General features: G+C 40.4%; 1 protein-coding gene across 1 annotated transcript in view; it reads right to left on the bottom strand.

Annotated features, from left to right (window-relative positions):
• The window catches only part of LOC122735388 (GRB2 related adaptor protein), a 64,534-nt gene that overhangs the window by 27,154 nt on the left and 23,252 nt on the right, over positions 1-14,128 (bottom strand). The gene's annotated exons all lie outside the window — the stretch shown is intronic.

Genomic DNA, 14,128 nt, shown 5'->3' with positions numbered 1-14,128 from the left:
ATCCTTTTGTTCTTCCTTAATTGACTTCTTTATGCACTACTCACAGACTTTCTTTCCTCTTCAAACCATCTTCACCATCCTTACCTCATTAACTTCCTCTTAGCACAGGATATAACTTCATACTTTACAAAGAAAATTGGATCCATCCATTGTGGCCCCCTCCTTCTTCCCAATTCTACAATTTACCTCCTCTCAACATCATCCTCCATTGTCTTCTCCTTTGCTACAAATTCAGAGAAAGAGATGGTCCTTCTCTGTGCCAATGCCTTTCCCTCTACTTATACTCTTTTGTGTGGGGGGCAGGGACAATGAGGGTTAAGTGACTTGCCCAGGGTTACACAGTTAGTAAGTGTCAAGTGTCTGAAGCTGGATTTGAACTCAGGTCCTCCTGACTCCAGGGCTGGTGCTTTATCCACTGCACCACCTAGTTGTCCCCTCTACTTATACTCTCCATCTCATTCCCTCGTACCTCTTCTGGGAATTTATTCCTTTGATCATCCCTCCTTGTTGTTATTCAATCATTTTTCAATCATATCTGACTCTAAATGACCCCATTTAGGGTTTCCTTGGCAAAGATACTGAAGTGATTTGCCATTTCCTTCTCCAGCTCATTTTACAGATTTGGGAACTGAGGCAAACAGAGTTAAGTAACTTAGCCAAGGTCACACACTAGCCCAGCTACTGTCTGAGGCCAGATTTGAATTCAAGAAGGAAGTCTTCCTGACTCCAGACCCAGCATTCTATCCCTACTCTCTAATTTTCGATTTGTCTTTATCAATTGATTATTTCTTTGCTGCCTACCCCCATGCCCAGATCTTCTCCTTGCTAAAAACAAACACCCTTGACTTGGCTCTTCTATTCTCTTGAGTTACTATCTTAAATCTCTCCTTTCATTCACTGGCAAATCCCTAGAAAAAGCTTTCTATACTCAGTGCTTCTACATTCACTTTCTTAAGTCCTTACAATTTGGCTTCTCTCTATGCTCCTCAATTGAAATTTCTCTTCAGTTACTAATCATCACTTAATTCTTAAATCCAATGGCCTTTTCTCAATCCTCATCCTTCTTGACCTCTCTACAGCATTTGACACTTTTAAGCCCCAAGACTTCTAGATACTTTGTCCTTCCTGAGTTTTCATGATAGAGCTGTCCACTAGATTACCTGCCTGACTACTCCTCAGTTTCCCTTGCTAAATCACCATACGTGTCCCAGTTTATTTTCAAGGGTACCCCAGGACATTGTCCTGGGTCTTATCTTCTCATCAGCACCCCAAGCTCAGTTATCATCTTTATGTAAATGGATCCCAAATCTATACATCTAGCCCTCATATCTTTCCTGAGCTCCAGTCCCATATCACCAAATGCCTGCTGAGCATCTCTACTTGGATGTCCCATAGGTGTCTCGAATTGAAAATGTTCAGAACAGAACTCATTGTCTTCCCCAGAGAAGCCCACTCTTCTTCCTCACCTCCTTACTTCTTTTGAGAGCACCACCATCCTTTCAATGGAATATAAGCTCCCCAAGGGCAGGAAATACTTCATTTTTTTCTTTGAAGCCCCAGTGCCGCAGTGACCCACACAAAGTAGGTCTTTAATATGTGCATATTAGAGTGAATTGAATCTAGTCACACAGGTTCACAACCTGAGTGTGATTATTTCCCATATCCAATCAGTTGTCAATTCTCATAGTCTACCCTCACAGCATTTCTCCAGTCTGCTCCCTTCTCTCCAGTCTCGACATAACCGCCCTGATTCAGGCCTTCATCACTCCTCATCTGCAAACTGGTCTCCCTGCCTCAAGACTCTTGCTTCTCCAACCCATCCTCCATACAACTACAAAATTAATATAATTAAAGCATAGGATTCTGACCATGTTTCTTCCCCTGCTCAAGAAGTTTCAGTGACTTTCCATCACCTCTACAAATTCTAAAATATAAACTCCTGCCTTTGGCATTTAAAACCCCTTACAAAACCTGGCTCTGATCTCTTTTTCTAGACTGATTTTATATCGCTCCCTTTTATACTTATTATATTCTGGCCGAACTGGCCTGTTTTTTATTCCTTGTATATGACATTCTGTCCCTTGATTCTGTGCCATGTCATAGCCTGTCTCCCATTCCTGGGTGCTTTTCCTCCTCATATCTGCCTCTTCAAATCCCTAGCTTTCTTCAAGACACCTCTAAGGCTATCTCTTATAACTGCCATTCTGGAGCTCTCTCTCTTTTTTTTTTTTTTTGTGGGCACCTTCTTTTATGTATGAGGTATTTTATTTTTTCCATTACATGTAAAGATAGTTCTCAACTTTTGTTTATACAAGCTTTACAATTTCAGATTTTTCTCCCTCCCTCCCCTCCCTCCCCCCTCCCCTAGACAGCAGGCAATCTGATATAGGTTATATCTATATATCTCTATACATATAGATATAGATATAGATATATACACACACACATATATATACGCATAATAACATTAATCCTATTTCTGCATTAATCCTGTTATAAGAGAAAGAATCAGAGCAGTGATGCAAAACCTCAAAATAGAAAAAAAAAAAAACAACCAACAGCACCCAAAACAAAAGAAATAATATGGTTCAATCAGCATCTATACTCCACAGTTCTTTCTTTCTTTTTTTTTCTTGGATTTGGAGATCCTCTTCTATCATGAGTTCCCTGGAACTCTTCTGTACCTTTGCATTGGTGAGAAGAATATAGTCCATCACAATAGGTCAACACTCAATGTTGATGATACTGTGTACAATGTTCTTCTGGTTCTGCTCATCTCACTCATCATCAGCTCACGTAAGACTCTCCAGGTTTCTCTGAACTCTTCCTGCTCATCATTTCTTACAGCACAATAGTATTCCATTGTATTCATATACCACAACTTGTCCAGCCATTCCCCAATTGATGGGCACCCCCTCAACTTCCAATTCCTTGCTACCACGTAAAGAGCAGCTATAAATATTTTTGTACATGTGGGTCCCTTTCCCCCTTCCATGATTTCTTTGGGCAAAAGACCTAAAAGTGGGATTGCTGGGTCAAAGGGTATGCACAGCTTTATTGCTCTGGAGCTCTCTCTTAATTCTCGACCACAAGAATATGTTTTTTTAGGGTATATTTCTAAGAGCAAGAGGCAGTTTGGTATTGTTAAGGCTAAAATTCTAGCTATTCTGTCTAAAATATCTAATGAGTGGTCACAGTATGGTGGATAAATAACAGGCTTTGGTGTCAAGAAGATCCAGTTTCAAATCCCACCTCATATTCATACCTACTGTGTGAGAGATAGGTGCTATTATAATCTCTATTTTATAATTGAGGAAACTGAGGCAGGTAGGTTAAATGATTTAGCCAGGGCAACACAGCTAATAAATGTCTGGGACTGGATTTGAACTCATATCTCCCTGACCTTTAGGTCCAAGTTACCTGGAGAGAGTTTGTAATAAATGAAGAAGAAATAAAGGGAATTATTAGAGACTACTTTGTTAAATTATTTGCCAATAAAACTGATACCAAATAAAGTGGATGAATGTTTACCAAAATATGTTACCCATATTAAATTATTAAGAAAGAAAATTTAAATAACCCAATTTCAGAAAAAGAAACAGAACAAGTCATAAAAGAAATATCAAGGTATGGGGGGAGGGGAGATTGGTCAGGGAATAGGACAAAAGAGATTCACAAAGGAATTCTATAAAACAATGAAAGGACAAGTAATTCTAATATTAGATAAATTGATTGAAAAAATGGGCAAAGAAGAAATCCTACCAAATGTCATCTATGAGTAAAATATGATTTGATTGCATCTTAAACATCTCAAACTTGTTGTCCTGGACTGAACATATCCAAACGTGAACTCATTATCTTATCCAGTAGATAGCTTGTTTGTACATAGTCATTTGCATGATTTCTCCCCAGTTAGGTTGTGAACTCCTGGGGACTGTCTTTTACCTTTCTTTGTATCCCCAGCATTTACACAATGCTTGACATATAGTAGGTGCTTAATAAATGTCTACCCAATATTGAATATTGAATTGAATTGGTAGCATTAGTCTGGTGCTAGAAGGATTTCTCAAGATGCAAGAAGATAGTATTGGAGATAGGGTAGGATCTAAAGTTAGAAGCTAGAAAACCTGATTTCACCTTGCATAACCTTGGGCAAGTCATTTAACCTCTATAGGCCTCTGTTTTGTCACCTGCAAAATTCGAAGATTGGAACAGATGATTTCTGAGATCTTTTAGCTTTGTAACTATTATCTTCCAATCTCCCTCTGGTACTGAGGAAATCACTCGTCATGTGGGAGCCTTGAAGGGAGGGGACTCTTGCAGGACCTCACTCTTTCTAAAAACAAGACTCCTTTTCACTCAAAAACAGGTCTTCCTTGTGACTTGTTTGTTAGTGACACCACCATTCTCTTAATCACTAAGATTCCAAACAGGAATTGTCTTTGACTCAGTTTCCATCACAATCTCCCACCTTTGTACCATCCAATCAGTTGTCAAAATCTTGTCAGTTCTTCCTTCATAATGTCTTTCGAATCACTCCTCTCTTTTTTAGTCCCACTGACACCTCTCCTATTGTCCTGACATACTCATAACATAGATTGTCAGAAGTAGAAAGACCTAGTCCAAACTGCTCATTTTACAGAAAAGGAAACAGAGTCACAGAATGACAAAGTATCTGGTCCAGTGGTTATGGGTTCATAGGATTTAGAATTAGAAGGGACCAAGTCACCTGGTATAACACCTTTTTTTTTTTTTGGTGAGGCAATGAGGGTTAAGTGACTTGCCCAGGGTCACACAGCTAGTAAGTGTCAAGTGTCTGAGGTCGGATTTGAACTCAGTTCCTCCTGAATCCAGGGCTGGTGCTCTATCCACTGTGCCGCCTAGCTGCCCCTAACACCTTTATTTTTACAGATGAGGAAACTGAGGCCCAGAAACATTGAGTGACCTGCTCAGGGTCACAAGGGTAGTAGCAGAAGTAGGATTCAAACCCAAATCCCTGACTCCTAGTCCAATAGTCTTTCCCCTATACTATAACATCTAGTAGGATTATAACAGTAGCCTCTAGCCAGTCTACTTGTCTGTACTTTGTCCAAAAGCCCCAACCAAAGATGTGCTAGTAAATGTTTAATAGTCAAAAAACATGTAGGCAGAACACACTTTTAAAATTTAATTCATTATTAATATTTTGTTCATTATTTTCTTAAATCTAGACAATCAACAGAACAATAAATCGAGCCCTGATTTATAGGGTTTGCAATTCCCAAGATGTGAACATTCACCATGAAAATTTAGCAATCAGCCTTTCCAAGTCAGTTGACTCCAGCACTCCTCTGCCCCTGACTGATTCTCCATGTCTAGTCTGAATTAGCTAGCTTTGGCATCTGTGTGTATGTGGTTGGGTGGCGGTATGTGTATGCCTTTCCATGCAGATTAAGATCACTTTAGATTTTGCATGTTATAGGACAGGGTCAGGATATGGTTCAGTAATTCACTAGAAACCTCTCTTTTCCTCTCTTCTCCCCTCTGCTCCCCTCCCCTCTTCTCAGGAGAAACCGAGTCAGCCTAGCCCTTATTCTCCTTGCCTAGACTTCAGAGGTGACATTGTAGGCAAAGGGTGCCATCTAGTGGAGCTCAGTGGTCACCTCATGTTGACTAATTGAGCCCCTGCCAGAGCTTAGGGAAATCAACATTGAGCTGACCTAGTATGTACTTTTGTTCCTGTGGACGGAAATTCCCCAGCATCTGACCATTTGGAAAGGGAGTTGAGGAAGAGAGCCATAGTTTTAAGATAATAATAACAAATAATGATCTCCTTCTTTTATAGAGAACTTATCATCTTTTTTTGTTTTTGTTTTTTTTGGTGAGGCAATGAGGGTTAAGTGACTTGCCCAGGGTCACACAGCTAGTATGTGTCAAGTGTCTGAGGCTGGATTTGAACTCAGGTCCTCCTGAATCCAGGGCTAGTGCTCTATCCACTGCATCACCTAGCTGCCCTCTATAATCTTTTTAAAAATTTTTTTAACTTGTTCAAATTTTTTAAAAAATAAAAGTATTTTATTATTTTCCAGTTACATGTAGAGATAGCTTTTAGCATTTGTTTACATAAGATTTCCAATTTCAAATTTTTCTCCCTCCCTCCCCTCCCTGCCCCTCTCCCCCAGACAGGAGGCAATCCAATACCCTATAATCTTTTTTAAAAGCACTTTTTTGTTGTTATTCAGTCATGTCCAACTCTTCATGACCCCATTTGGGGTTTTCTTGGAAAATATACTAGAATGGTTTGCCATTTCCTTCTCCAGCCCATTTTACACACGAGGAAACTGAAGCCAACAGAGTTAAGTGACTTGCCCAGGGTCACTCAGCTAGTAAGTCTCCGAGGTCAGATTTGAACTCAGGTCTTCCTGACTCCAGGTTAGGCACTCTATCTACTGTGTCACCTTGGTGCTCAAAAAGCACTTTTAAATCTTTAATTTCACACCTTTGAGGTAGTTAGTCCTGGTGTTACTATCCCCATGTTACCTATAAGGAAACTGAGACCCAGAGAGTTAAATTGATTTGGTTGAAGTGACACAACTGGTTAATTGATAGCAGTGTAATAGAATGTAAAAAGTCCTTCCCTTTCTTTTTTTTTTTTTTTAAAGTACTTCCCTTTCAAATCAGAAGGCTTATGTCTGAGTCCTAAACCTCAACTCTGAATAGCTGTTTGACCCTGCACAAGTCAATTAACCTTTTTTGTGCCTCAATCTCCTTATCTGTCAAATGGGAATAATACTGTTTGCATGACTGACTTCACTGGGTCGTCATGAGAAAAGTAAAATGTCAGTGATTCACTATAGCAGAAAAGCCTGACCTTCGTAGGAGTAGAGCATGGAAAGGTTTGGTCCTGTTTCTCATTCCCAAAGTCATATTTCCAAGAATATCTCTTTTGGTTTCATTCTCCCTAAACCACCTGACCTCCCCATCCTTTCTCTCCCCCTGCTTTTTGACAGGGAGATCTATAAGAAGCAGGGATTGAACAGAGACCTTTTTTTCCCCCTCAAAACTAACCACTCTCTGAATAGTCCTGGCTTCAGGCTTTGGGGCTCTCAACCCGTGGGGACTTCGGCATGAGGGAGGGCATTCTCAGCAGGGAGCTATCATCTGCCATCAGTGAAAGTGAGGACCAGGCTGCCAGACAGATAGCATCGAGAAGCCCCTAGGAATCCTAAGACTTTTTTATTGCAGGAACATTGGCGAGGTCTCACTCTGTACCCTAAAACATGGGTACTAGGGAGAGCTCAAGCTGACCCCAGCCTCAGTCTGGTCTAATGGAACCTGTCAATGCTCTCTCCCACCACTGGCAGGACCTCAGTTAAATCATTAGGAGAGTTCTGAAAACCACCACCAAATGAATCATCAGAAAACCCTGCTTTTTATGAGGTCATGCCCCCAATCAACAACCTTCGATGGCTCCCCTTTGCCCTCTAGATACCACCCAGAATAATCATTTCAAGATCGTTCACTCCTACCTTTCTTGACCCACCTCACACTGCTTCCATACACATACTCACCACTCTAACCAACAGTCTCCTTGTTTTCACCAAATATACTATGAATCACAGAATCTTAGTATCAGAAGGTACCACAGAGGTCATCTTGTCCCCCTCCTCCAATGCCCTCTTTGATCTCATACTTGTCTTGGTGCTATCCAGCCTCCAAATCTGAGCAAGAATTTCCTTTGCAAAATAATGAACAAATTATCATCTAGGCTCTCCTTGAAGCTCTCTAGCAATGGGGAACTCATTACCTTCTCAGTCAGCCCATTCCACTTTTGGATAGCTTTACTGATTAGGAAGTTTTTCTTTACATCAAGCATAAATTTGCCTATTAAGCAAATCTGTAATTTCTCATCACTCCCACTCTCCCCTCAGGAACTAAGCAATCCAAATCTAATTCCTCTTTCATGTGCCAGCACTTCAAGGACTTGAAGACAGACATCATGTTCTGCCCCCTCCCCACAATCCCTCTGGACACACCCTAATTTATTAATATCCTTTCAAAAATGTGGTCCCTAGAAGTGAACATAGTTCTAGCAGTAGGACTGTTACCTCCTGCTGGACATCCTGACCCTAAATGCAGATTAGGATCACAGTGGCCTTGCTGTTTTTTTGGCTGTTATATACTGTTGACTCATATTGACCTAAGCAGTCTATGTAGCCAGAAATTTTCCATTCTGTATTTGTGGAGTTGTTCGGGTTTGTTTGTTTGTTTTTTTAACCCAAATGTGAGATTTTACATTTATCTCTATTATATTTCACCTTGTTGGATTCAACCCAATATCCTAGCCTGTAAATATTGTTTTGGATCCTGATTACATGATCAAATGTGTTAGCTTTGTGTCACCTGCAAATTTAATCAGCATATCATGTATGCCTTTATTCAGTAATTAATCAATCGATCCATAAACAATTATTAAGTACCTACTATGTGCTAGGCACTGTGCTAAGCACTGAGGATACCAAAAAGAAAAAGGCAAAAGGCAGTCTCTGTTTTTAAGAAGCGTATAATCGAATGGCAGAGACAACATGCAAAAATATATATATACAAGATAATACTAAGTTATTGATCATTAGATTCAAATCTTTGATAAAAATGTTAAGAAAGCATAGAGTCAAGCATAGTTCTTTAAGGTACTCTACTAGCTCCCTTCTTCCATATTGACGTAGTTATTGTGGATGGACTTAATGATTGTTAATTTTTACAAACTATTTTACAAATTAATTAAATTAATTAGTATGGTTATCCAATCAATCCTGAATTCACCTGACTATTCTATTAATCAGCACACACCTCTCCACTTTTGTCCATGAGGAGAGAATGAGATTTTGTCAAATGTTTCTCTAAAAATGAGACAGACCATATATACAGCATTCCCCTCCCCTATCAAGATTGTTATCCTGTCCAAAAAAAAAAAAATAAGGCTAGGTTACCATAATTTGTTCCCCATGAAGCCATGGGGAACAAGTTATGGTAGCCTAGCCTTATTTTACAAATCCTAGTTATGGTAGCCTAGCCTCTCTATGATTGCTGCTTCCTTGTCTAGATGTTCATTAACCATCCCTTTAGGACTATGCAAAGAATAGTGTTTCCATACTTTAATGTTTGGTATAGCTTTGTTTGCCCTATTCTCCCCAAAATCTTAGTGGCTGGGGAAAGTGGATTAGGATTGGACGGACTTTGTGGACATGGAACAAAATATAGGAATGATGCATGGGACTTGAAAGAGAAAGAAGACACAAAGAGAGAAACAGAGAGAGAAGAGAGAGAGAGGAGAGAGACAGAGACACAGAGAGAATACAGACATGGAAATATGGTCACCATGAAGAAAGATCCTTTGTTCCCAAGCAGGCAGGGTCGGGCTAAAAAATGCCCCATTGCAATATCCTACAGAGCCATATGGACATTGGTACAAACAGTAAAAACTAGTGGCCTTACCCAGGATAAAGATTTTTTTATTTGTTTCTGTTTTTGTTTTGGGAGAACAATGTGCTTATAGGGACCAATTTACTGCCATCCTGCCCAGCAAGCATTTTTTACCTTAAACTAAAGTACTTATTCATGAGTTTATTTCCATTGGTGGCCAAGCAATCTGTCTCCCTCTATACTGAGAGACAGAAGTATATGTCTGTTTTCTGTCCCCCTTCTCATGGTAAGGAATGGGACAAGGGAGCAGGAAGAGATTGGAGTTCACAACCTTCTATCCTGGGGGTGGGAAGAAATGAGGTGGCTTTCTTGAGCTATGGTTTATAGGAGTGTTTGCCTTTGAAGTATTCCTTTGATTTCACTCTGCTTTTTCTAATCTAATTACGTTGTTTGTTTCACTATAAACTTGTGTCTGAGGTGATATATGAATAACATGCAGGATCTAAGAGAAAACAGGGATTTTCCAAAGGAACAGAAGCATATGGGCTCATTGGAAAGTAGAGCCTAGGAGTAACAGAATCTTCTTCCCCTCCCACTTCCACCCCCTGCATTTCATCCATCCTGCATTTGTGAAGAGGTTCCTGTCATAAATACATTCTAGAATTTTGGCAGGAATAAAAGTCAGGCTCACTTGCCTCTAATTTGTACAATCTATCTTCCTCCCTTTTTTTCTGGAAGGTGGGACATTTGTTCTTCTCCAATCTTCCCACTCTCTATGGGATTTCAAAAATCACTGACAAACAACTTAAAAAGACTTGAGGGAGGGGGCAGAGCTAGGTGGCGCAGTGGATAGAGCACCGACCCTGGATTCTGGAGGACCTGAGTTCAAATCTGATCTCAGACACTTGACACGTACTAGCTGTGTGACCCTGGGCAAGTCACTTAACCCTCATTGCCCAGCAAAATAAATAAATAAAAATGTTTAAAAAAAAAAAAAAGACTTGGGAACTCTGATCAACACAATGGCCAGCCACAATTCCAGAGGACTCATGTTGAAATATGCTGCCCACCTCCTGATTCAGACAGAGATTAAGTGACTTGCCCATAGTCATACAACTAGGAAGTATCTGGGGCTGAATCTGAATTCATAGCTTCCTGACTCAAGGCCCAGGGCTCTATCTACTGAGTCACCTAGCTGGAAGGGACCTGAGAGAGGTGATGAACTCAGAGGACAGACTGAGATATATTATTTTGGACATAGCCAATGTGGAGATTTGTTTTGCTTGATCATACATTTTTGTAACAGGGATTTTGTTTTTATTTCTCAATGGGAGGAGGGTAGTGAGAGGGAGGGAAGGCAGATTTTTGTTCATTCAAAATAATAACATTTAATTTAAAAATAAAAATAAACCACCAACAGTAGTTCAGCAATCACATTTGCAAATTCTTATAATAACTTGGGGTATAGTTCATCTAGGCCTTAAACTCATACCCAGAAGCTAGATGCTATGAAAGTTCCTGCCTCTAGGCCTCCCCAAAGGTGTCCTTCCTCCCCTTCTCCAAAATCTACTTCAAGGTCTATATCAAACCCCACATCCTCCAAGAAACCTTCCTGTGACATGCCAGGACATCCCGTTCTTTATTCTTTGACAGCTTTAATTATCTGGACTCCTCAGGTTGGCATTTATCCTTATAAAGAAATCTCATTATTTTTTTTTCACTATTTCCTATACATTATTTCTTGTATATTATCTCCCCAAGGAAAGAAACTGCAACTTCCTCAAGGGAACAGATCATCTCTTTTAACTTTGTCTTATAACTATCACAGAAGAAAGTGGGCATACATTTGCCAGTCCAAAAAGACTGGGGGAGGCACCAACTTGGCGCTCTCCCTATGGTCATCAATCTTTCAATAAAACTTGGAAAACTGAAAAGAAAAAAAAAAGACTGGGGCGAGATTCCCAGGACCCCAAGGAATCAGGAGACCAGGCAGTGAAAGATCTACTATTGATTGGTTATGTTACCTTAGGTAAGTAATCCTGTTCCCTCCTTCCTTCCTCCCCTCCACCCCACCCCAGCCAAGTTTCCTCCTCTGTAAAATAAGATGATCTCTATTTCCTTTCCATCTAGGTAGTTCAGTGGATAGAGCCTTGGGCTTTGAATCAGGAAGATAAGAATTTAAATCCAGCCTCAGATACTTCCCAGTTGTATGACACTGGGCAAGTCACTTAACCTCTATCTCAGTTTTCTCAACTGCAAAATGAGATAGCATTTCTATACCACTCAGTACAGTGCTTGGCACATAGTAGGTGCTTAATAAATACTTGCACAATTCCCTTTCTAGCTATAAAATGTTATGATCCTAGGATTCCATAACAGATTTAGGGAGGACTAGACAAGCCAAATCGCATGATACTTTGACCAAGGTGTTAGAAATGGCAGACTGGGGGCAGCTAGGTGGTGCAGTGGATAGAGCACCGGTCCTGAATTCAGGAGGACCTGAGTTCAGACCCAGCCTAAGACACTTGACACTTACTAGCTGTGTGACCCTGGGCAAGTCACTTAACCCTCATTGCCCTGCAAAAAAAAAAAAGAAAGAAAAAGAAAAAAAGAAATGGCAGACCACTATTGTCCTCATAGAGCATGGGGCAAATGCCTGGTTATCCTCTGGGGGAATCCAACACTTGCCTCAGGAGATCCATCCGGGGCAATGTTTCCTGGTTATTATGGGCCTCAAAGTAGGCCAAGGGTAGATTTTTTTTTCTGTCTTCCTTGGACTGGGACAATCCACCACACAAGAACAGAGTCCTGTGCCTTCTGGGACAAAGAGTTAGGGATTTGCTAAGAGAAGGGGCTGAAGTCAGTGCTCTAGAAGTGAGAATGGAAGTAATGCAGCCCTCTCCCTCTAGAAGCTGGCCCAATCTCAATGGGAGCCCTTATCAGACAACGTTTCTTTGAGGACCTGACCTTGCCTTCTGGGCATGGCCACCAACTGAGGAAAGGGAAGTCTTATTAGCAAAACTTCTTAAACTGAGTCACAACCTCACATGGGGACACATAACAGAATGTGGGAATTGCAAAAAACTTGGCATATAAACCTAGGATCACGTAAAAATTTCTCGGGCAAAAAGGGGTCACGTGTGGAAAAAATTTAAGAAGCTGTGCTATAAGCAGGCTTGCCCTTCTCCTCCACATATGCACACTGAGAGACACAATGTAGAGACAGGAGGTGGTTACCTCTGTTCCCACAGTAGGGAAGACTAAAGGCACCCTCTGTGGGAAGAAGGGAAAGGAGGGAGGGAGACTTGCAACTGGATAAATCCTATAGATTTTCTCTTTTCTGTGTCCTTGCATGGCTCAGGAACTTGGACATCCAAAATATGCAAATGGAAGTGACTAGCTGTGTGATCTTGGGCAAGCAAGTCACAAACCTGATTGCCTCCTTAAGAAAAGAAAGAAAGAAAAGAAAAGCCTGAATGACTACTAGTTATTGGGTATGTTATAAGGGGATTCTTTTGAGAATTATGAGTTGGTGCCTTCCAAATATGAAATTCTAGTAGAACAAAGGAGTAGGGGGCAGCTAGGTGGTGCAGTGGATAGAGCACCAGCCCTGGATTCAGGAGGACCTGAGTTCAAATCCAGCCTCAGACACTTGACACTTACTAGCTGTATGACTCTGGGCAAGTCACTTAACCCTCATTGCCCTGCAAAAAAACAAAAACAAGAACAAGAGCAAAGGAGTAAAACCTTTATAATCTCTTCCAGTTCTAAATCTGTGATTCCATTATCATGTGATTTCATGATACTGATTACTGATACAGCACTCTTTCTTCTACTAAAAGCCTTATCACAGTTTTAATATCTAAGAATTGTATATTATATTATAATATTTCATATAATTTCACATTATATATTATATTATGTTGTTTTATATTGTTATATTCTATTCAATTTGATTATTCTATTCTATTCTATTCTATTCTATTCTATTCTATTCTATTCTATTCTATTCTATTCTATTCTATTCTATTCTATTCTATTCTATTCTATTCTATTCTGTAGACTTCTATGCCTTCTCTCTCCAGGTATTTATACTGTAAAAATGAAGCCTAGAGAAAGTAGAATTTAATCCAAAGAAATGAAGGATTTAGCCAAAAGAATGGTTAGCTGGTACCTAGGACAGTGCAGCCCATATATGTATTTGGCAGGGTGGGTTGAAAAGTTGGGGGGTTTATTTGTCCATATTTGTTCTTGGGGAATAATAGACCATGTCCGTCTCCTGCCACTGAGATTCAAAGGACTGGATGCACAGACCTAGCTGTCCAAGAAGTTAGAAAACAAACAAAAAAATTCCCTGTCCCAGAACTACTGGGGCTTGGTGCTCAGCAGCCATACTCACAACAGCTCTAGGCATCTAGGAAAGACAGCCAGCCATGTGTATCACTAACCCTCTCTGAGTCTCAGTTTCCCCTACTATAAAACAAGGACATTTGCCAGATGACCTCTAAGACACCTTCCAAATTGGACATTCTGATTTTAGTAACTTCTCCCTCCTGCCCCATCCCCTCTAAAAGTGAAATGTCTGAATCTGGGGCCCCACCTGGCCTACCCCTCACCTTGCTCCATTTTGGGTCACAAGTTCATTGGGTTACAGTGCTTCTGGCCCCTCGTGTCACCTGATCTCTGAGGGAAACCATTCAAATTAAAAAGTAGAAGTGAAAAACCC

The sequence above is a fragment of the Dromiciops gliroides genome, chromosome 1, assembly GCF_019393635.1.
Source record: "Dromiciops gliroides isolate mDroGli1 chromosome 1, mDroGli1.pri, whole genome shotgun sequence".
Taxonomy (NCBI): Eukaryota; Metazoa; Chordata; class Mammalia; order Microbiotheria; family Microbiotheriidae; genus Dromiciops; species Dromiciops gliroides.
The sequence above is the reverse complement of the archived record's forward strand: the minus strand, read 5'-3'. Positions and strand labels throughout refer to the sequence as shown.